The 21902-nt window shown below is 39.1% G+C and overlaps 1 protein-coding gene, 1 long non-coding RNA gene and 1 pseudogene across 2 annotated transcripts in view; 1 reads left to right on the top strand and 2 right to left on the bottom strand.

The window, feature by feature from the left end:
* Positions 1-21902, bottom strand: part of LOC118552072 (uncharacterized) — a 230351-nt gene that overhangs the window by 93284 nt on the left and 115165 nt on the right. The window lies entirely within an intron of this gene.
* KCNH7 (potassium voltage-gated channel subfamily H member 7) overlaps positions 10665-21902 on the top strand; it is a 639535-nt gene continuing 628297 nt past the window's right edge. Inside the window, exon 1 of the mRNA XM_078070893.1 lies at positions 10665-10787. The gene's annotated coding sequence lies outside the window, so the exon portion shown is untranslated. The remainder of the gene's footprint in view (positions 10788-21902) is intronic.
* The window catches only part of LOC118552073 (4-hydroxybenzoate polyprenyltransferase, mitochondrial pseudogene), a 28730-nt pseudogene continuing 24076 nt past the window's right edge, over positions 17249-21902 (bottom strand).

Raw genomic sequence — 21902 nt, 5'->3', positions numbered from 1 at the left:
GGTGTTAATTACCAGAAATACAACAAGAATATATCAGTGGAAGAAAAATATGAAAGCAAAAGACAAAGTAAGGAGGAAATTTCATAGTTCTCCTTTAGAAATCTCCAATGCCAAAAGAACTCTTTATTTTATTTTTTTTCCATTTTTTTTATTATGTTATATAAGAACTCTTTAAAGTTTAGGAAGATTAGCTTATCTTGAGAGAAATCATTTCAATTTTAACAGAAACATGACTTTACACAGAAAAAGTGTTCAAGTGTCTCATTCCATGAACAAATATTTCTTAAGCAACAACTGTGCAAGGGATTTATTTAAGCATCCTATTCAATTACTGCAGAGGATAGATTGTGTTTGTTGGTTTTTAGTTCTGTTTGTTACATTTGTGGATTGACTAGCCTCTAATCCCAAACTTTCCTTAGAAGGATATTGATTTGCTTTTTGAAAAATCACAGCTCCCTAACACTCAGATCATCTGTTTGGGACATATTAACCATACTGCAGTTCTAGCAATGACCACATGAATTTCTCCTCCACCAGGAATAGATTTTTTTTTCCCTCTCCACGGTAATTGGTTCAGAGATTTACCCAAGCCAGGTCGATGGCCGTCATTTCAGGGAATTTTGCTGGAACTATTAAGAAACAGAAACTAGTATACTTTTTACATGAACTACCCAGATATAGACATCAGTCTTCTGGGGGCCACCATAGGGGAGAGAACTGGCTGGGAAATAATACCAACGTGGAAGAGAGCAGAGCTGAGAGAGACAGATGTCTATCTAGTCTTGATGATAATATTTGAATAACTATTCTCATCATTGTATGAAACTATACTATATGCTTTTCAGTTAAGTGAGCCAATAATTCTTTTTTCTTTAAACCAGTTTGATTTGTGTTTCTTCACAACTAAATTATGGACTAACATAGTTGCCAATGCTAACAGGTTTATAAATGTAAACCCTTCCTTTTAAACTAACAAAGAATTAAAGAATTGAATAATACACACACACACACACACACACACACACAGAATGTAGCAAGTTATAGTGGACATTTGTTAAATAAGAGTTTGTAGAAGTGATCAAAATCTTCTAAGAGTGGACCCAATTTAATTGCAGTTTCTAGGTAGATACCATGACCCTCTTTTACCACAAATGGTCTGTGATTTCATCCCCTTCATAGAAAGACTAAGGCAGAAACAATATTTCTGCATATTTATGTTGTTTTTAAATAAAATGTGCCTAGTTCTCAGAGGAGGTCGCTCCAGGGTCAGGGAAATTTAGGGAAATTTAGAATAAGAGGACCTCGGGTACACTTACAATTTAATTTTACCTTAGGAGTTAAATAGGGAATTTGAAAGTTGTAGATTTTTGGTCTAGCATGTTCATCTAGGTGACTTTCTTTTTGTGACATTTGGAAAGTGCAAAGCATGAAATAACTGAGTGTTTTGATAACTCCTGAAATAAATGGCATGGTAAGAAATCATAAGAATGTGCCAAATTTTACACTTTCAGTTTCAGTCCAAATAGGGAAAATCATTCTTTCTTTCTTATTGAGGAAAAATTTACATACAACAAAAATTTTTTAAAGTGCATAGCTTGATGAGCTGTGATAAATATATACACCATAGTAACCACCACACCAGTAAAAATATAAAAAATTTCCAATCACCCTAGAAAATACTCTGGTATAAGACTCTAGTCAACCATTGTCACCATAAACAATCACTGCCTGTTTTTTTAAGACTATAGGTTATTTGCCTTTCTTTTTGAATATCATATAAATGGAATTATAGAGCATTTACTCTTTTGTGTTTGATTTCCATTTGTTCAATATTTTAAAGATTTATCTGTGTTGTTGGGTGTGTTAGTTGTTGAGTGTATAATTCAATGAGTTTTAGCAAATGTATACAATCATGTAACCATCACCCAAACAATGATATAGAATATGTCCATCATCCGAAACATCTCCCATATGCCCCTTTATGGTAACACTTCTCCCTACCCAGAGTGTCTGCCAAACACTGATCTGCTTTCTGTCGCAATAGCTTTGCCTATTCTAAAATTTTATATAAATGGAATTACAGATTGTGTAGTGTTTCATGTCTGACAACTTTTACTTAAAATAATGCTTTCACAATTCATTCATTTTGAAATTTAGTAGTTTGCTCCTTTTCATTGCTGACTATTATCCATTGCATCTCATTATATGGATATTTTATGATTTGTTTGACTATGGGCCAGTTGAGGGATATCAGGTTTTTGTTTTTTTTTTCCAATTTGGAACTATTAGGAATAAGTTTGTATAAACATTCAAGTGCAAATATTTGACACATAATTATTTTCATTTTTCTAATTACACAACTAGCTAGGATTTGTATTGCTGAATTGTATAAGTGTGTAAATAACTTTATAAGAAACAAAGCAAACTTTTCTAAGATAGCTGTACAATTTTGTATTCCTGTTGGAGAAGGTCATCGAGAGGATGTGACCACTGGTTGAATTGAGAGCTGGACTCGGGCAACTAGAGGCTCTTCACCTCCTCCTTTGTTCTTCAAATGTATGTTCTACCCACCATTCCCAGACTAGCAGCTGTTCCAAGGACATAGCCTTAAGAGAGTGAGGTGTTGTTGAGATAATCTGGCCAGATTATGACTCAACCCAGGTAAGGCCTCTATATAAACCTTTAAGATTTTAATGGATAGGTGAGAACATCTACTTTTTTTCACATCTTCCCAAGATAAGTTTCATATGTAAGGTTCCTTGCTTATTAAAACTGTCACCTACCACTGTAGAGTAGCTTGCCTCTCTTTGGTCTCTCTTTGCCCTCCTTGTATGGTGGTCAGTTGTAATCCAAGAATTGGTAAGCCAGCCAGCGGACTGAAGAAAAAGGTCTTGGGAAAGAGGCACCCTTGTGATAGAGGGTACATACCTCAATATCATAAAAACCATCTATGAAAAACCCACAGCGAATATCATACTCAATGTGGAAAAACTGAGAGCTTTTCCCCTACGGTCAAAAACACGGCAGGGATGTCCACTATCACCACTGCTGTTCAACATAGTACTAGAAGTCTTAGCCTCAGCAATCAGACAACAAAAAGAAATTAAAGGCATCTGAATCGACAAAGAAGAAGTGAAACTCTCACTTTTTGCAGATGATATGATACTTTATGTGGAAAACCCAAAAGACTCCACCCCAAACCTGCTAGAACTCATACAGGAATTCAGTAAAGTGGCAGAATATAAAATCAATGCACAGAAATCAGTTGCATTTCTATACACCAACAACAAGACAGAAGAAAGAGAAATTAAGGAGTCTATCCCATTTACAATTGCACCCAAAACCGTAAGATACTTAGGAATAAATCTAACCAAAGAGGCAAAGGATCTGTACTCAGAAAACTACAGAACACTCATGAAAGAAATTGAGGAAAACACAACAAAATGGAAAAACGTTCCATGCTCATGGGTTGGAAGAACAAATATTGTTAAAATGTCTGTGCTACCTAGAGCAATCTACACATTCAATGCAATCCCTATCAAAATATCATCAACTTTTTTCACAGAGCTGTAACAAATAATCTTAAAATTTGTATGGAACCAGAAAAGACCCTTAATAGCCAAAGGAATGTAATAAGAGAACACCAAAATGGGTGGCATCACAATTCCGGACTTCAAGTTCTATTAACAAAGCTGTAATCATCAGCTTTGTAATTGTATGGTATTGGCACAAAAACAGACACACAGATCGATGGACCAGAATAGAGAACCCAGAAATAGATCCTCAATTCTATGGTCAACTAATCTTTGACAAAGTAGGAAAGAATATCCAATGGAAAAAGGACAGTCTCTTCAGCAAATGGTGTTGAGAAAATTGGACAGCCACATGCAGAAGAATGAAACTGAACCATTTCCTTACACCACACACAAAAATAGACTCAAAATGGATGAAAGACCTCAATGTGAGACAGGAGTCCATCAAAATCCTAAAGGAGAACACAGGCAGCAACCTCTTCGACCTCAGCCGCAGCAACTTCTTCCTAGAAACATAGCCAAAGGCAAGGGAAGCAAGGGCAAAAATGAACTATTGGGACTTCATCAAGATAAAAAGCTTTTGCACAGCAAAGGAAACAGTCAACAACACCAAAAGACAACCGACAGAATGGGAGTAGATATTTGCAAATGACATATCAGATAAAGGGCTAGTATCCAAAATCTATAAAGAACTTATCAAACTCAACACCCAAAGAACAAATAATCCAATTAAGAAATGGGCAAAGACATGAACAAACATTTTTCCAAAGAAGACATCCAAATGGCCAACAGACACATGAAAAAGTGCTCAACATCATTCCGCATCAGGGAAATCCAAATCAAAACCTCAGTGAGATACCACCTCACACCAGTCAGAATGGCTAAAATTAACAAGTCAGGAAATGACAGATGTTGGCAAGGATGCGGAGAAAGGGGAACCCTCCTACACTGTTGGTGGGAATGCAAGCTGGTGCAGCCACTCTGGAAAACAGTATGGAGGTTCCTCAAAAAGTTGAAAATAGAGCTGTCCTATGACCCAGCAATTGCACTACTGGGTATTTGCCCCAAAGATACAAAGGTAGTGATCCGAAGGGGCACGTGAACCCCAATATTTATAGCAACAATGTCCACAATAGCCAAACCATGGAAAGAGCCTAGATGTCCATCAACAGATGAATGGATAAAGAAGATGGGGTATATATACACAATGGAATATTATGCAGCCATCAAAAAATTGAAATCTTGCCATTTGCAATGACATGGATGGAACTAGAGGGTATTATGCTAAGTGAAATAAGTCAATCAGAGAAAGACAAGTATCATATGATCTCACTGATATGAGGAATTTGAGAAACAAGACAGAGGATCATAGGGAAAGGGAGGGAAAAATGAAACAAGACGAAACCAGAGAGGGAGACAAACCACAAGAGACTCTTAATCTCAGGAAACAAACTGAGGGTTGCTGGAGTGGAGGGGGGTGGGAGGGATGGGGTGGCTGGGTGATGGACATTGGGGAGGGTATGTGCTATGGTGAGCCCTGTGAATTGTGTAAGACTGTTGAATCGCAGACCTGTACCTCTGTAACAAATAATACATTATATGTTAATAAAAAAAATTAAAAAAAAAGAGGCACCCTTGGGGTAAATCCCAAATGAGCCATTTACCTCTATGTAGGGAGGGGTGGTCCATATGTTAGATGCTTGTGGGCCACTGCATGAGTATGGGATGCCTGAAAAAGCCAGCTGTTTTAATGCATTTGTTTGAGGAACTGGGCATAGCCCACTGTGGCAGAGAAGAAAAACAAAATGGCTGCTGAAGTGGATTGGCCTCTACTGTGGGCAGTTTGACTGGCCACCAATGCCAACTAGAAACTGAAGTTTGAGTTAGAAAGTAGAAAGAAGAGCTGAGGTTAGAGAAGTGTGGTATCCACCACTCTGCTAGCCTTGGGGTTGCTTGACAAGGTGGGAGAACAGGAGAATAAGTTGGAGATCTTAACCTGCCATCTTGCAAAGCTCGGAAGGAACAAACTGCCCAGGATTAACATCCAGGTTCTCGTGCCAAAGCCTAAAGGGGATGTTATGAAGTGGGGTTCCTGGGAAAGTGAGTCTGTGAAGAGGATGTTGTGGTGATTGTCAGTAACCTGGAAGCAAATGAGGTTTGACCTCATTGCTGCTGAGATCCCACCTGAACATATAGACTGCTAAACCAACACTGTCAGTCATCTTGTTGAAAGCCTTAAAGCCTGAACAGCAGTTCGTACCTGCTCCACCTGTTCCTATTATACCTGATGCCCTGCTAGCTCCAGCAAGGCCTTAGGGATATTGTCCTATTTGGTGTGGGTTCCTCCCATGTCCCAGGTATGGGATACAAGCCAAGATTACCTCCAGGTGAGGGCCATTGGGGTCCATCAGAGGCCTCAAACTGACCTATTTACTGGTCTCCCAGAAACAAACAAAAGGAGTCACTGGAGCCAAATGTATGGTAGTTTCCCCTTATCCAAGGGGGAAACATTCCCCAGACCCCCCATGGATAGTGCTGAGACCACAGACAGTACGGAACCCCCTATGTACTATGATTTTGCCTATAAATACAGACCTATGATAAAGTATAATTTATAAATTAGGCACAGTAAGAGATTGACAACAATAACTACTGCAAAAATAGAATAATTATAGCAATATACCGTGATAAAAGTTATGTAAGTCTGGCCTTTCTCTCTCACAATACCTTATTATACTCTACTCACCTTCTTCTTCATGTAATGATGTGAGATGATAAAATGCCTAAGTGAAAAGACGAAGTGGGATGAATAATGTAGGCATTGTGAGGTAGTGTTAGGCTACTATTGACCTGGTGATTCATCAGGAGTAGCACTTGCTTCCAGGTCATTGTTGTTGTTTTTTTTTTAAAGATTTTATTTATTTATTTGAGAGAGAAAGCACATGAGAGCGGGGAGGGTCAGAGGGAGAAGCAGACTCCCTGCTGAGCAGGGAGCCTGATGCGGAACTCGATCCCGGGACTCCAGGATCATGACCTGAGCTGAAGGCAGTCACTTAACCAACTGAGCCACCCAGGCACCCTCCAGGTCATTGTTGACCACAGGTAAGTGAAACCGCAGAAAGCAAAACCACGGGGGTGCCTGGGTGGCTCAGTCGTTAAGCGTCTGCCTTCAGCTCGGGTCATGATCCCAGGGTCCTGGAATCGAGCTCCACATCGGGCTCCCTGCTCCGCGGGAGGCCTGCTTCTCCCTCTCCCATCCCCCTGCTTCTGTTCCCTCTCTCACTGTGTCTCTCTCTGTCAAATAAATAAAATCTTTAAAAAAAAAAAAAAAGAAAGAAAGCAAAACCACGGATAAGGGAGGACTACTATGCTGACTTCCATGGTAACTCTCAGAAGTTTTCTTGCCTCCTCAGCACCATTGATGGTTACAGAAGGCAAAAGGTTATGATCAGGAAGGTTTCTTTGGCATGCAAATTAGGTGTTCTCCTCCACAAGAATATGGTTTTAATCTCTCTGGTACTGACAACGTACTGGGCACTGATATTCCATAAGATCAAACTCTGGAAACTTTAAAGCAGTGAATTCTACCTCCAGGTTTAAGTAATCAAACCAGAGGTAAGGGGAAATGCCAACTGGGAATCAGTACGCATCCTGCCCCCATAGAGTGGTAACTGTCAAATGGTATAAATTATCTGGAGGGCATAAGGAAATAGGAGAAACTATCCAAGAACTGCACCAAGTGGGTATTGTACACCTTGCCCATAGTGCTTTCAACAACCTGGTATGACCAATAAAAAAGTTAGATGGCTCATGGTAGATGACCGTGGACTACTGAGAACTGAATAAGGTAGTGCCACCCTCCATGTGGCTGTGCCCAAAGTTGCCACCATCTTGGATACCTTGGCCACAGTCCTGGGAGTATATAATCCTGTACTACACAAAAGCATTTTTCAGTATACCTGTAGCCACTGAGTTGCAAGATCAATTTGTCTTCACGTGGGAAGGGCAGCAAAGGACATTTCAAGTCTTTATCCAAGTTTACCTGCACAGCCCCACAATATATCACATGATGGTAGCTCTAGATCTGTCACAGTTCTCCTTTTCCACCATCAATAAGATGCACCCACGACACTGATGATACAGTGTTAACATGTGAAGATTTGCCTCTGCTGCAGGACACTCTGCAGGTTTTGCTGGAACATCTACAAGGGATTTCTCTGGTGAACCTACAAAAAATTGAAGGCTCAGGCACTGCTATAAAGTTTTTAGGAGTCACGTGGTCACGTAGGACAAGCATTGTCCTAGAATCTGTGATTGAGAAGGTGTAAGCCTATCCAATCCTTAAGAAAACGGAAGAGATGTAAGTCTTTGCAGGGGTTTTGGGGTTTTGGAAGGCTGTAACTGCCCACCGGGCAAAGTGCCTCTGTTCCTTACACCACTTGGTAAAAGGGACATGTGGGACTGGGGATCAGAGCAGCAAGCCATCTTTGAAAAGACAAAAATGTTAGCAAAGCAGATTAAAATTCTGGACATTTTCCAAGCAGGGCTACCATTTGAATTAGGTATATCTGGGATTCCATAAGATATGGGTTGGGCACTGTAGCAGAGAAAACAGAAGGGGGGAAGTATCCGTAGGATTTTGGCCCCAGCTCCTAAAGGGGACAGCAACCCAATATACCCCCACAGAGCAACAGTTTCTGGCAGTGTGCATAGCACTCCTCCAAGTAGAGCCTCCCGGGAAGGAATAGCATTTCATAGTAAAAACTTCTCTTTCTATCAAAGGGTGGGTTGAGAATATGTTCCATTGACCCACTTCTGTGGTGGCTCAAACTCCCACTTTGACTAAGTGGATGCCTATTTGCAGCAAAAGAGCACCCCTCTGCCAGCCCACTGTCTCTACAAATGCGGGTGCTCTAGGCCATGTAGGGTATGTAGATCCTTCAAATGCCCACTCCCCTTCTTGCAGTCTGTAGATAGGGAGCAGAAGAAATGCCCTCTGATGATAGTCAAGGCAATTGGTTCCCAGGGACTACAGTCACTATTCAGCCCAACACTGACCTCATCTGGGTGGAAACAGGAATGAACTGCAGAAGCCCGCGGGCCAAACCCAGTGGTTTACGGATGATCACTTATGAGCCCTGGCCATTTAAACCTCTGTACTGATAATTGAGCTGGTTCTAAAGGGGTTAACCCTATGGTGTGGATAATGGGAAGCTGAGGGGTGGATGATCATGAATGAGCCCTTTTGAGGCCAGGAAATGCATAGAAAGAGTGGCCACTGGAACACTGGGAGGATGGTGTATTGCCAAGGATGCTGGATTGCCATTGAAGTACAGGGACCTGGTTAATGTAGTAGTAGCATGTCTTGTGTGTTCTAAATAGCCAAGGCAACTGTCAAAGGATTCTGGGACCGTCCACCCAAGTTCCCAACAAGTGAGAGACTAGCAAAGTGATTATCCTAGCTCCCTCCCCCAAGTGAGTGTTCCAAGTATGCCTGGTTTGTGTGGGCCACTGCATCTGGCCAAACCCAAGCTTTCCTCTGTTACTGCACAAACCAGGCCACTGCCATGAGGGGATTAGAGAAGCTGAGTACCACGTACACATACCCTCATCAAACAGACAATTCCCAGGGACTGGGAATCACATTTCAAAGGTCATGGCGTGCCAAACTAGACAAAAGTGCATGACACTGAGTGGAGCTTCCATCTCCACTATAACCCACAAGTAGAAGAGTTGGTACACAGGAAGGATGGAATGTTAAAGCAGCAGATTAAATCACTAACAGATAAAAGCATCTACACTGGGTAGGCTAAGGTACTATTCTAGGCTTTAATACATTTCAGTGATCAACCAGGAGGGCCTGTGGTCCTATGGTGGTCAACCATATGTTTAGACTGGGGACCCCGGCTGAGGCACCTAATACCATGAAGGTACAGAAGTCACTAGAAAAAGCCATTGCCCTGACTCTCATTGCAGATCAACATGCCGTGCTGCTGAGAATGCTAAGTCCTGTCACCCCTGGAAACAGCATTTTCTACTGGAATTTGCAACAGGATGTCCCACTCGGATGGGTGAGTTACTCCACACCTCTGGGTGAGGGGGGGAGCTACCCAATCTCCACTGGTATCTTATTGTCCTGCTGCAAGCCAGACCTACTGAAACACTATATCTGGGATGGAACATGCAGCATTGAGAGAGGGGAGACTAGGGGGATTCTGGTCGGCATAACCGATCCCCAGTCCATTCCCTCATGCCTGACTGTGCTGCCTCCCTCAGTGAACATTTATATGGTACGCACATGCAGGTCAACTTCCTAAAGCTGCCAACGCCCCTCTGCTTTAGGCCAGGTGGGCACATTCTGTTTTCCATTGATAGATCATTTGGCCAGCATCTTTATTCCCTCCACTGGTCTGGTGGATGTTATACAATGCATGAAGTCCTTACCAAATTCACCCAGGAAGCCTTAAATGATAGCCAACAAAACTTGTCTTTACTGAACACTGGAATCTTCCTAATGAGAAAAGCTGTCCTCCAAAATAGAATTGAACTGTATTTCTGTCTTGCTAGGAAGCACCTGTGCCATTATCCAGATAGAAACCTGTGTGTTCACACTGATGAGTCTGCTAATGTGTCCACTTAATTAAATCACATGGGACACAAGTGACCACCTTGAGGGATCTGACCCTCAGCCTAGGGGACTTAATAACTCAATGGTTCATATCATGGGGCTCTTGGTGGAAAAAGGTGTTACTTATTTGGGGAATCATTATCTTAATCTGTGTTCTCTCTTGCATGTGCCTACATTACTGCTGTGGTATCTGCCTCCAATGGAGCCAGACAGCCACCAAATTAGCCACCTTCATGCTAATGAAACCCCTTGCCGACTGCTCAAGGCACATTTCAGAAGAGGGGCATCTCTGAGATTGTAAGAGCTAGTCACAAGGGGTATTGTGTTCCAGGAGGTCACTGAAAGGGCATGACCACAAACTGACCCGCAAGCTAGATCCGGGCGCCGGGAAGCTCCTCATGCCCCACCCCACCTCACTCCTCCATCTTTGGAATGTTCCGCCCACCCACCATTTCTGCATAGGGAGCTGTTCCAAGGACGCATCCTTGAGAGAGTAAGGTGTTGCTGACACCATCTGGGTTGGATACGTTACTCAACCCAGTTAAGGCCTCTATATAAACTTTGAAGATTCTGGCGGCGGGTGCGGAGACCCACTCGTCTTGCAGCGGCCGTCCTAGACAAGCCTCGTAAGTAAGCTCCTGGTGTGCTAAGCCAGCCTCCCCGGATCTGGGGCGGCCGGCCTCTTTCTTCGCTGTCTTCCTGCCCTCTCTGTCTGGGAGCCACTTTGGGAACCAGGGATTCCCATCAGCAGTATAGAAGAGCTGCACTGCTCTGCCTTGTGACCAGTACTTGGTACCGTCACTTCTGTGTGTACGTGTGTGTGTGCGCCTACGGATGTGGCATTTGGTTTGTTTTATCAATTCTCATAACTGTGGTGTGCTATCTGATGTTTTTATCTTGTATTTCTCCAATAATGTGATGTTGAGCATTTTTTTTTTCATGTGATTATTTGCTTTTTATATTTCGTACTTCTTTGGTAAAGTATCTGTTAAAAGATTTTGCCTATCTACATATTTTTAAGTTAGTCTGTCTACTTAATATGTTGTAAATCCAAGTTATTTATGAGATATATGTCTTGTAAATATCTTCTGCAAGTCTGTGGATTGTTGTTTCATTTTTTAAACAGTATATTTTAAAGAGCAAAATATTTTGGTGAAGTCCAGTTTATGCATGTACACATATTTTTTGGTTCATAATTTAAAAAAAGATTTTATTTATTTATTTTTGCGAGAGAGAGAGAGAAAGAAAGAGAGAGAGAGCACGGGGGGTGGGGGTGGGGTGCGGGGGGAGGGCAGAGGGAGAAGCAGACTCCCGGTGGAGCAGGGAGCCTGATGTAGGACTCGGTCCCAGGACCCCAAGATCATGACCTGAGCCGAAGTCAGACTCTTAACCAACTGAGCCACCCAGACGCCCCTGGTTCATGATTTTGTATTCTATCTAAGAAATATTTGCCTAATCCAGTTTTCTCCTTTTTTTTTCCTAGAAATATATCTTTAGCTTCTACATTTAAGTTTATTATTCATTCTTATCCAATATTTATAATGGTGTGGGACAAGATATGAGGTTTGCTTTTTGCATATGGTTATACAATTCAGCACCGTTTGTTGAAAAGGCTACTAACTGTATTAGTTTCCTATTAGTGCTGTAACATATTATCAGAAATTTAGCAGCTGATAATAACACAAATTTATTATCTTATAGTTCTGGAGGTCAGAAGTCCAAGGTCAGTGTCACTGGTCTAAAGTCAAGGTGTTGGCAATGTCAGTTCCTTCTGGAAGTTCTAGGGTAAAATCCTTTCTTTACCTTTCCAGATTCTAGAGGTTCCCTGCATTCATTGCTCAAGCCACTTCCTCCGTCTTCAAAGCCAGCAGTATACCCCTTTCAAATCTAGTTTACTGATTCTGTCTCTGTCATCACATTGTCTTCTCTCACTCTGAACCTTCTGCCTTCCTCTTGTAAGGACTCTTGTAATTACATTGTGCCCACCCAGTAAATAAAGATTCTTAACTTAATAACATCAGTAAAGTCCCTTTTGCCATATAAGGCAACATCTTCATAGGTTTAGAGATTAAGACATAGACATCGGTTAATGTGTGTGGTAAAATCCCTTATTTCATTCCTGATATCAGTAATTTGTATTTTTTTAATCGATTATTTTATCCACTATTGTATTTTTCAAAGAACCAGCTTTTGAATTCATTGATTTTCTCTACTTTTTTTTTGGTTTTCTACTTCATTTTATAGTTCATTGATTTCTACTCATGTCGTTATTATTTCCTTACTTGTAGTTATTTTGGATATCGCTTGATTTTTATTTTTCTACCTTTTTAAGTTGAAACTTAAATTACTGCTTTGAAATGTTTCTTCTTTCCTAAAATGATCATTTAATTTAATGCCATAAAATTCCCTGCAAGCAATACTTTAATTGTGAACCTCATATCTTTGTATGTGGTATTTTTTTTTCATTCAGTTCAAAGTATTTTATAATTTGCCTTATGATTTTTCTTTTAACTATGAGTTCTTTCAAAGTGTATGGTTTAATTTCCAAATATTTGGGAATTTTCCAGATATCTTTGTTTAAGTTTACTTCTGTTTTGTTCAGATAACATACTTTGTATGTATTCAATCCTATCAAATTTATTTTGATTTTTTTATGAGCCAGAATATGGTTTATTTTGATGAATGTTCTGTGTATACTTTAAAAGAATACTTGTTCACCTAGTGTGGAATAGTGTTCTATAAATGTCAGTTTGGCAAAGTTGGTAGTGTTGTTCTAATTCATCTGGATCTTTATATTTTTCTATTAATTTTTGAGAAATTGGTAGTGTATTACACAATTGAGCTAATTACACATTAATCAACTTAATTGTTCAATTGTTACCAGGACTCACAGGTCTCAAACACTTGTCTTCACAAAACAACTTTATTTTTGAAGGTCTCAAACCATCACTAACTGCTTACAGACAAAGCATCTTAGTATCAGGAAACCCAAGGTCTATAATGGTGAAGGTCTTTAGAGTACACTGATATTATAGACATATTCTAGCTATGTGACCAGCCTTAATTGTTGGAGCCCCATTACCATTTACTGAAACCAGGTGCAAATTATAAATCCAATTAGTATTTCTAAACAATGCTTTTAGGCTATTAAATCCTGCCCTGAAACAACTCAGAAACCCATAGGTACAGAATACTGTACATCATTTAATAATTTCCATAGCACTGACCAAGTGTTGATAGCTCTGGAGATAAGCATGAGATCAATCCAGACCAGATGAAATGAATCCACATTATACCAATGAACTGTAGTTATCAAGTTAAGAAGACAACCAAACTAATGTAATTCCTGTGAAAATTTTATCAGATTTTTGCACCAACTTAACTTTTTTCTTATAACCTTTACCTATTGCAGTTTGAACTGTATTATAAGCTTAAGCTTATAGCTTTTAATAAATAATTAACTTAGTATTAAGGAGATCTAAGTGCAATTCAGGCCCATAATCTCCCATGGAGATTACATCCTAAGCAGATTTTAAGTCAATTTCCCAGTACATTTGATCAACGCTCTGTATTATCATTGGTCTTATGTCATCTATCAAGTTGACTTTACCAATGACCTGAATATTGTACCAAATTGCAACGTTATTATGACTATTAAAGATATAATTACAAAACAAATCAGAAATTATGACTGTAGTGTTTATTGCTACTTTCCAATGGAAATAGCTATTTCCTATGTGCCAAACATTATTATGTACACAATTATTAACCAAAGACTATGTCTCAGGGAGATGTGAAGTTCTAGGTGTTCTGTGTGAAGATAGGTTCCTCATCACACAGGATCAAAACAAGATGGGTTTCAAATGGAAGGAGGCTCTTAAGAGAGTCTTTTAACTGTCTCTTGGGTGTATTCGTGTAAAATTTAAAATCTGTACTCACAAATTATACAATTGAACTGTCTTATTCTGATCTATGATATTGCCATAGATGTTAACAAGACTGATATAAAATATACTCCCCATTTGGAAACTTGTATTAATAAGGGGATCTGTATATTTTCCATAAATGGACTAGTGTTTTGGCAGTTGTATACCAGGCCAATGGGATTGGGTTATGTTTGCCTCTATTTGAAGTAATATATCCAAAACTCCTGCCTGTGTTATGATACAAAGCTTTATCTCACTGTTGTGTATGGGCATGTTGTCTTAACTTTGTTTCATTTGCAAAAACTGTTAGTTAAAACTGTATTATCAGAACAAACAGCTTGCAGTCTTCTGTCTACTTCATGGAATTTGAATACTCCCCAAGCCACCTTTTCTTCCAAGAACTTTTTTCTCTGATAACTCTCTTAATTAAAGCAAATTCCATTAATCTAAATATCTCTAGGCCTGCTCTTATATCCCCTAAAGCTCTGTTTGATCTGGAACTGTTGTTTTTTTCCATCATGTTTGTTGTGCCCACTCTGTGCTAATTGTCCATGTGTAATTGGGGAACATACCTTATACCTAAAAATGCCATATTTTCCAGGACAAAGTCATATGGGAAATTAGCGTGTGTGTATGTGTGTGTGTGTGTATAAATATACATGTATATATATATACGTACATACACGTACATACATACCAGAATGTCCTTCATAGCTAGTCTCCAAATTTCCAGGTATTGCATCTCTGGTATATATACCAATAGGTTAGACTGATTGATCTCAAGAACTCACATGTTCTTTTAGTTTTCCTTTAAAGGTACAACACTGTGAGATGCTAGACAAGTAGCAGAAGACATTCTATCGTTCTACCTTTTCTTAACAGTTCATTAAAATTGATGGTTACACAATAATCTTCAGGTTTTTTTTTTTAAGATTTATTTATTTATTTATTTGACACAGAGAGAGAGATAGTGAGAGAGAGAGAGCACAAGCAGGGGGAGTGGCAGGTAGGCAGAGGGAGAGGGAGAAGCAGGCTCCTTGCTGAGCAGGGAGCCCGATGCGGGACTCGATCCCAGGACCCTGGGATCATGACCTGAGCCGAAGGCAGCCGCTTAACCAACTGAGCCACCCAGGCACCCCAATCTTCAGTTTTAATACAGAATAAAGTGCATGAGGTTTGGCCTACAGAAAGAAATTCACATATAGTCCCATTTGGCATCACAGTAGTAAATATAGCCTGTAAAATGAGAGCCTAATGACATACCTTGTTAATGTTGTTCCATTTAGACGTCATGAGGATTTCTGTTCTTTCATGGCATAACATGGTATGACATAAGCCATTCCAATAACTATGTTTCATAATGCTGTCTCCCAGGTTATGGTTTTTTGTTTTAGTAATGATGGAGCTTAGCAGAAAAAAGTATATCATCCTTACAGGCATCTGAGCCAAAGCTAAGAGAGAAAATTATTTTTTTTGCTGTTAAGTCTTTTTCAAGGTACCAAAGTAGTGTTTAGTGTTCCCTTATGAATAATTCCTTTGTTAACTCCTTTACCCTCAGTGATTAGTTTACATTCTTTCCACTTATTTCAACCCAAACTTCTCCTTCACAAGTGTGCGCTCAGGTTAACCACTGTGTTGATCCACATTGGTGGAAGAAATATGAACCTCACTAATGCCTCCCTCTCTAGCCATTCCCATTCATTTGGGGTAGGATTAGAAAAATACAGATTTATGGACCATCCCTTAGGTAATAAGGCACTTGATATTGTGGAAGCCAGTTTTGGCTTTATATATTTGATTAAGTGCATATACATTTAGGATTTTATGTCAGTTTTGGCTTTATACATTTGATTAAGTGCAGATACATTTAGGGTTTTATGTCTCCTTGAAAAATTTACCTTTCCCCCCAGTTTTATTGAGATATAGTTGACGTACAGCACTGTATGAGTTTAAGGTAGGTGTAGCATACTGATTTGATTTGCATGTATTGTGAAATGATCACAATAAGTTTAGTTAACATTCATCATTTCCTATAGATACAAAAGAATAAAAAAGAAAAGAAAAAATGTTGTTTTCCTTGTGATGAGAACTTTTAGGATCTACTTTTAGCAATTTTCAAATATACCACACAGCTGTGTTCACTATTAGTCATCGTGCTGAATATTACATCCCCAGACTTATTTATCTTATAACGGGAAGTTTGTACCTTTTGACCACCTTCATCTAATTCAATTACGAATTGGCCCTTAATATTATAAACATTAACATTATAAAACATTACTCTTCATCCTTTATAATATTCCTTTCTCTGAAATAAATCTTATCTAATAATTCTTACAACCGTTCTAACTTTGTTTTGATTTGTGCTTACATGATATATCACTTTTATCCTTTTGCTTTTAACCTATCTTTGTATTTATATTTAAAGTAGATTTTTATAGACAACATAAAGTGAGTCTTACTCTGCTCCACTTTATAATTGGAGCACTTAGGCCTTATGCATTTGAAGTAATTATCAATATACTTGCATTTAAGTTTACAATATTGCTCTTTGTTTTCCAGTTTATCGTGTTTCTTTTTCTTATAGTAAGCAAGATAATTTTTTGCTTATTTAAATTCATATATATGTGCATATATAGAGAGAGTATATGTGTGTGTATATATGTATATATAGAATAGTTTTCTGAATGACAGTTTTTGACAGTGAGTAAAGGTTACAATTAAAAACAATAAGCCCTAATTTTCCATAGCAGCTTTTATTTTTTCCTAAAAAGAAAGTCCATTTTTATACAGAGATAATCATTTAGATGTGTATTCTAAAATGCTTGAGATTTTTTTCTAAAGTGTCAAAACATATATAACCCCCATTATTTCAGAGAATTACAATGAGCAGAAGAATATATCAACTTAGATTCTCAAGGTCATCTCAAATTCCGGAGTCCCTGGTTTCTGTGATAGGGTAAGAATTTTGCTAGCAAATGGTTAGACTAACATCCAGGCAAAATGCTGTAAATCTTCATCTTATGATTCTTAACTTTTTAATACATTGAAACAGATTGTTTAATCAAATCTAGATATGTGGCAACAAGACCTGAGAAACTTATCTAAACATTTGTTTTGATAATTCCTAGATAAACTTCATTTGCCCATTTCATATTCTACTATTTATATTTTTTTGTTTTGTCTCTCTTTTCTTTCCACAAATTCCCAAGCACAATCCCTAAAAAACTGTGAGTCCTATTATTTGGTTGGAGGAAAGTTAATCTCCACCATCCTCAGGTCTGTGGATGTCTGAGTATAAACCTGATGAGCCTAATGGTCTCCTGTGGTCAGAGCCTTGGAGTAGCAAGTGGTCTGGTTCTGACTAGAACCCTACCGGGTACAGTGCCTCCAGGATCATGACACTGAAGCCCCTGAGCCACTGAGCCACTGCTTGGTGTTTCTACGGAGCCACAGTGCTGTGGACTTCAGACCATCTCTTTTGTCCTGATGAACATAGATAGTATCATATATCATTGTCAGAATTCTAGAAAATAATCAGGTAAACAGCTGGATTAACTGAGCCCTTGGTAGCAGACCATCCAAGTAACAATCCCCAGTTAAAAGTCAACTGCAAGGCTAATTGAGGCCTTGCATGTAATTCTTTTTATTAGTGAGTCGGTGATTACATGAAGTAGGGACGCTGCTCCCAGAGCTATGCTTTTTATTGTGGTCGCTGCCCCACATGCCCTGAGTAGTTCAGCTTGCTCTAATGCCAAAGAGCTATTCTATGTATGAATCTGAAAACATCCTGATTCACAGGCCGATTCTGTGCTCCAGATACGTGGCAGACCCAGCAACCAGATTCTACTGGGTTTGTCCAACTACATGAGGAGCAGGTAGGGTTGTAGAGGGTGGGGTGCCAAATCCATGACCCCCAAAGCCACAGGCTGAGCAGCTGCTGGGTCTGAAGGCTCCCAGCCCCCTGTGGGTGCCAGGGTCAGGGAGCAGCCCTAGGAGTCCTACAGCCATGTCTGCCTCATGCCCACAGGCTGCACATGAGTCTGCACTGAGGAGACGAGGAGGCATGGTCCCCTCGTCGTGTGTTCTTTGTTCTTTTTTTCTCATTCCCTGCCTTCTTTGGGTTATTGAGTACTTTTCATGATCCCACTATATGACCATTATTATCTTATTGGATATATACATAATAAAAACCAAAGAAGCAGAACCAATAGGATATATTAAAAGATTTAATCTTACGTGGTTGGGAGGGCTAACTAGTAGGAAATCTGGATGCTCAGGCAGGAGTTGATGTAGCCTTGAATCTAAAATCTGTAGTATAGGCCGACAAAGCTGGAAATTCAGGCAGGATTTTTACGTTACAATCTTAAGGCAGAATTCCTGCTACTTCAGGAAACCTCAGATTTTGTCTTAAGTCCTTCAACTGATTCAGAACATATTCATCGTTACGAGAATCCCTCATATTGACATTTTATAGCCATACCCACTTCTCTCCGGCCCCTACCCTCTTCTTAACCCCTATCAGCCATAGACCTGTTCTCCATTCCTATAACTTTGTCTTTTCAAGAATGTTCTATAAATGGACTCATACTGTATGGACCCTTTGAGATTGCTTTTTTCCCCCCACTCACCGTCCAGGTTTCATTATGTCAGATAATTCTAACATTTCTGTCATTTTGATCTGGGTGTCCGTTGATTTTTTTTTTTTTTTTATTCAGCCTGGTATCTTCTTAGTTCTTGATATGAGGAGTGATTTTCAGTTGAAATCTGCACATTTTCATGTTATGTTCTGAGACTTTAGATTTCATTTAAAATTCTGGTTTGGTTGACTTTTTCTGACACTGCTGCATTAGGGAAGGGGAAGGGGATGGGGATGTTGCCTCAGTACTTCCAGATGGAAGTCAAACTTCAGGTTCCCCACTTGGCCTTCTCCCCACGAGAGAGTGGGAGCTTTGTTGCTCTTTGCTGAACATTCAACTCTGAGCTCCCCATGTGGAGTCCACTGATGTTGTGGTGGGAATGGCCCCATTAGTGCTGGGTAAGAGTCCTGACTCTCCTCTAGGCCTGCCATGACACCTGTGAGGAGCAGTGCTCTGTTACTGCTGGGTGGGTGTGGGATCTAGGCTGTGTGGTCTTCATTAACTCTGGGATCAGGGGACTCATTACCAGCTGGTGGAGATGAAAATCCCAACTCTTACTTGACCTTGTCCGACACCACCTCAGGGTAATGACAAGTGGAATAAGGGGAAGTCTGGCTTTCCCACTCAGGCTTTGCTGGTGTAGATGGAGTGTGGCCATAGTTTTTCTTTGCTTTTTATTGGAGTAGATTGGTTATTGTCTAAAAGTTGTCTGTCTTACTAGATTGCCTATTCCTGGTCCCTTGGCTAGAGAGAAGATGTTTATGTTTTTTTGTTTTCGGGGGGTTTTTTGACCGCACTTTCTGACATTTCTAGGCTATCATCTTCTTCAGCTCCAAGTCTGGGATACAAAAAAAAGAAATCCCATAGAACTCACCACCATGCTGTCCCTTGGGTCCTGAGGTCCCTGCTGGTCTACCTTCTTGCCACCTTTCAGAGTCTTCTTAGAATTTTACACGTATACACACACACACACACACACACACACACACACCTGTCTGTCTGTCTGTTACCTATCTATCTATCTATCTATCTATCTATCTATCTATCTATCATCTATCATCTATCTATCATCTATCGTCATCTTAGTTTTCTAGGGCTGTCATAACTAAGTACCACACACTGGGTAGCTTAAACAACAGAAATTTATTTTCACACAGTTGTGGAGTCTAGAAGTTTATGATCAAGGTGTCAGCAGATTTGGTTTCTTCTGAGGCCTCTCTCCTTGGGTTGTCGATGGCTGTCTTGTCATTATGTCCTCACATTGTCTTTCCTCTGTGCATGGATATGTCTGGTGTTTGTGTCCAAATTTTCTCTTCTTATAATGGTACCAGTCAGATTAGATTAAGGTCAGCCCTAATATATATTTTTTGTTGTTCTTTGAGGAATACGGAAAATACATGTACTCCATCATCCCAGAAGTAGAAGTCCTTGTTATTGGTTTTAAAATGTCATCACTTTAAAATTTCATTATATTCTGGGCTCCATGAAATCTGCTGAAATGTAAGCCATGATTTTTAGAGCTGTGTGTCTCTCTTTGTAATATACGTTGTTTTTTCTTTTGGTTTTCAGCAGTTTGACTATACATGTCTGGATATGGCCTAGTTTGTGTTATCCGATTTTGCACTTGCTGACCTCTTTGTAGTTTATTTTCTTTACCAAATTTTGAAATTTTTCAGCTCTAATATGCTGAAATATTTTTTTCTATCCCATTTCTCTCTCTAGTTCTTTTGGAACTTCCATTACACATAATAGATCACTTGATTTTGTGTCACAAATCATTGAGGCTCTTCTGTTTTCTTGTCATTTTTATGTCTATTTTTCACGTTAGATCATTTCTATTGAACATTTTTTACATACATTGATCCTTTCTTTGGCTGTCTCCAGTCATCTGTTGATCCCTTTGAGTGAATCTTTTATTTCAGATACCGTGCTTATAAATTCTAAATTCCCATTGGGTTATTTTTATATTTCCTATATCTCTACTGAGATCCTCCATATATTCATTCATTTTGACAGTAGTTTCCTTTTGATCCTTGAATATGCTTTTAATAGATGCTATAAAGTTCTTTCCTGAAAATTCCACTTCTGGGTTATCTTGGAATCTCTTACTGACTGGTCTTTCTCTTAAGTATGGGCCACATTTTTTTTTCATGTAACTAGTAATTTTTATTGTACACTATATATTGTAGATAATACTTAGTAGAAATCTGAATTCTGTTATCTTCCTCTGAAGAATGTTGATTTTTGTTTTTCAGACTGTTGGCTGTTAAACTTGAACTATATAAGCTTGGTTTCATACTTGATTCAAAAAGATGTTTTGCTTTTATCTCTGTTTGAGATAAATACTTTAGTCCTGCTACATCATTGATAGTTTTAAGACATGACCTCGTGGCATTTCACTGAGAAGAACCCAAACTCAAAATTGTATCTTCCTTCTGTAGGAAGATACTGAGATACTTACCCACTTAAATCAGTCTTCCACTTGATGTTTGTCACCATTATTATTAGAGTCTTCTCCGTGCATGCACAGCTTAGGGAACAGCCAGTAATTTGAGGATAGTTATACATAGATTTGGGGCATACCCCTTCAGTGTTCTCTTTTTCCCTCAGGATTTTTACACTCAATATTCAGCAATTCTGGCAGCCCCAAACTCTGTCCTCTGAGACTTCAAGACACTGAGACAGCAGTTTTCTGCTTGGGTTCTAGTCACCTCATGCCAGGTGGACTGAAATATGCTCTAGTAAAATGAGGAAATCACTTTTAAGATATAATTCCCTTTAATTTTATGAATACATTTGATCTCCCATGCCTTCAAATAGTTATTTTTAAAAATACTTTGTTTAGAGTTTGTATTTGTTTTCTGGAAGAGGGTTAAGTTATACCAGTAAAAGTTACTCTACCAAACCAAAACCAAAACTCTTTAATTTATATTTGTAAGCAAAAGAAAATTACCAATAAAAGAATGATAAGAAGATAGAATGAAACGTAAATGATAGTAATTTACTAGTTTCTTAGGATGATACTTGAAAATGCCTTCCAGTGGGTCTTTGAGTTTTAGCAACCTGATTTTGTTCTTATTTGAATAAAGGTTAGGAATATCAAGTAGTTCAATATGAAATAAGTCGGTAAAAACAGAAAAAAAATCAAAGAAATATAAAATTTAGTTTTCGGACC

This window comes from Halichoerus grypus, chromosome 4 (assembly GCF_964656455.1).
Source record: "Halichoerus grypus chromosome 4, mHalGry1.hap1.1, whole genome shotgun sequence".
In the NCBI taxonomy this organism is placed as follows: Eukaryota; Metazoa; Chordata; class Mammalia; order Carnivora; family Phocidae; genus Halichoerus; species Halichoerus grypus.
This window is presented reverse-complemented; position numbering and strand designations above follow the sequence as displayed.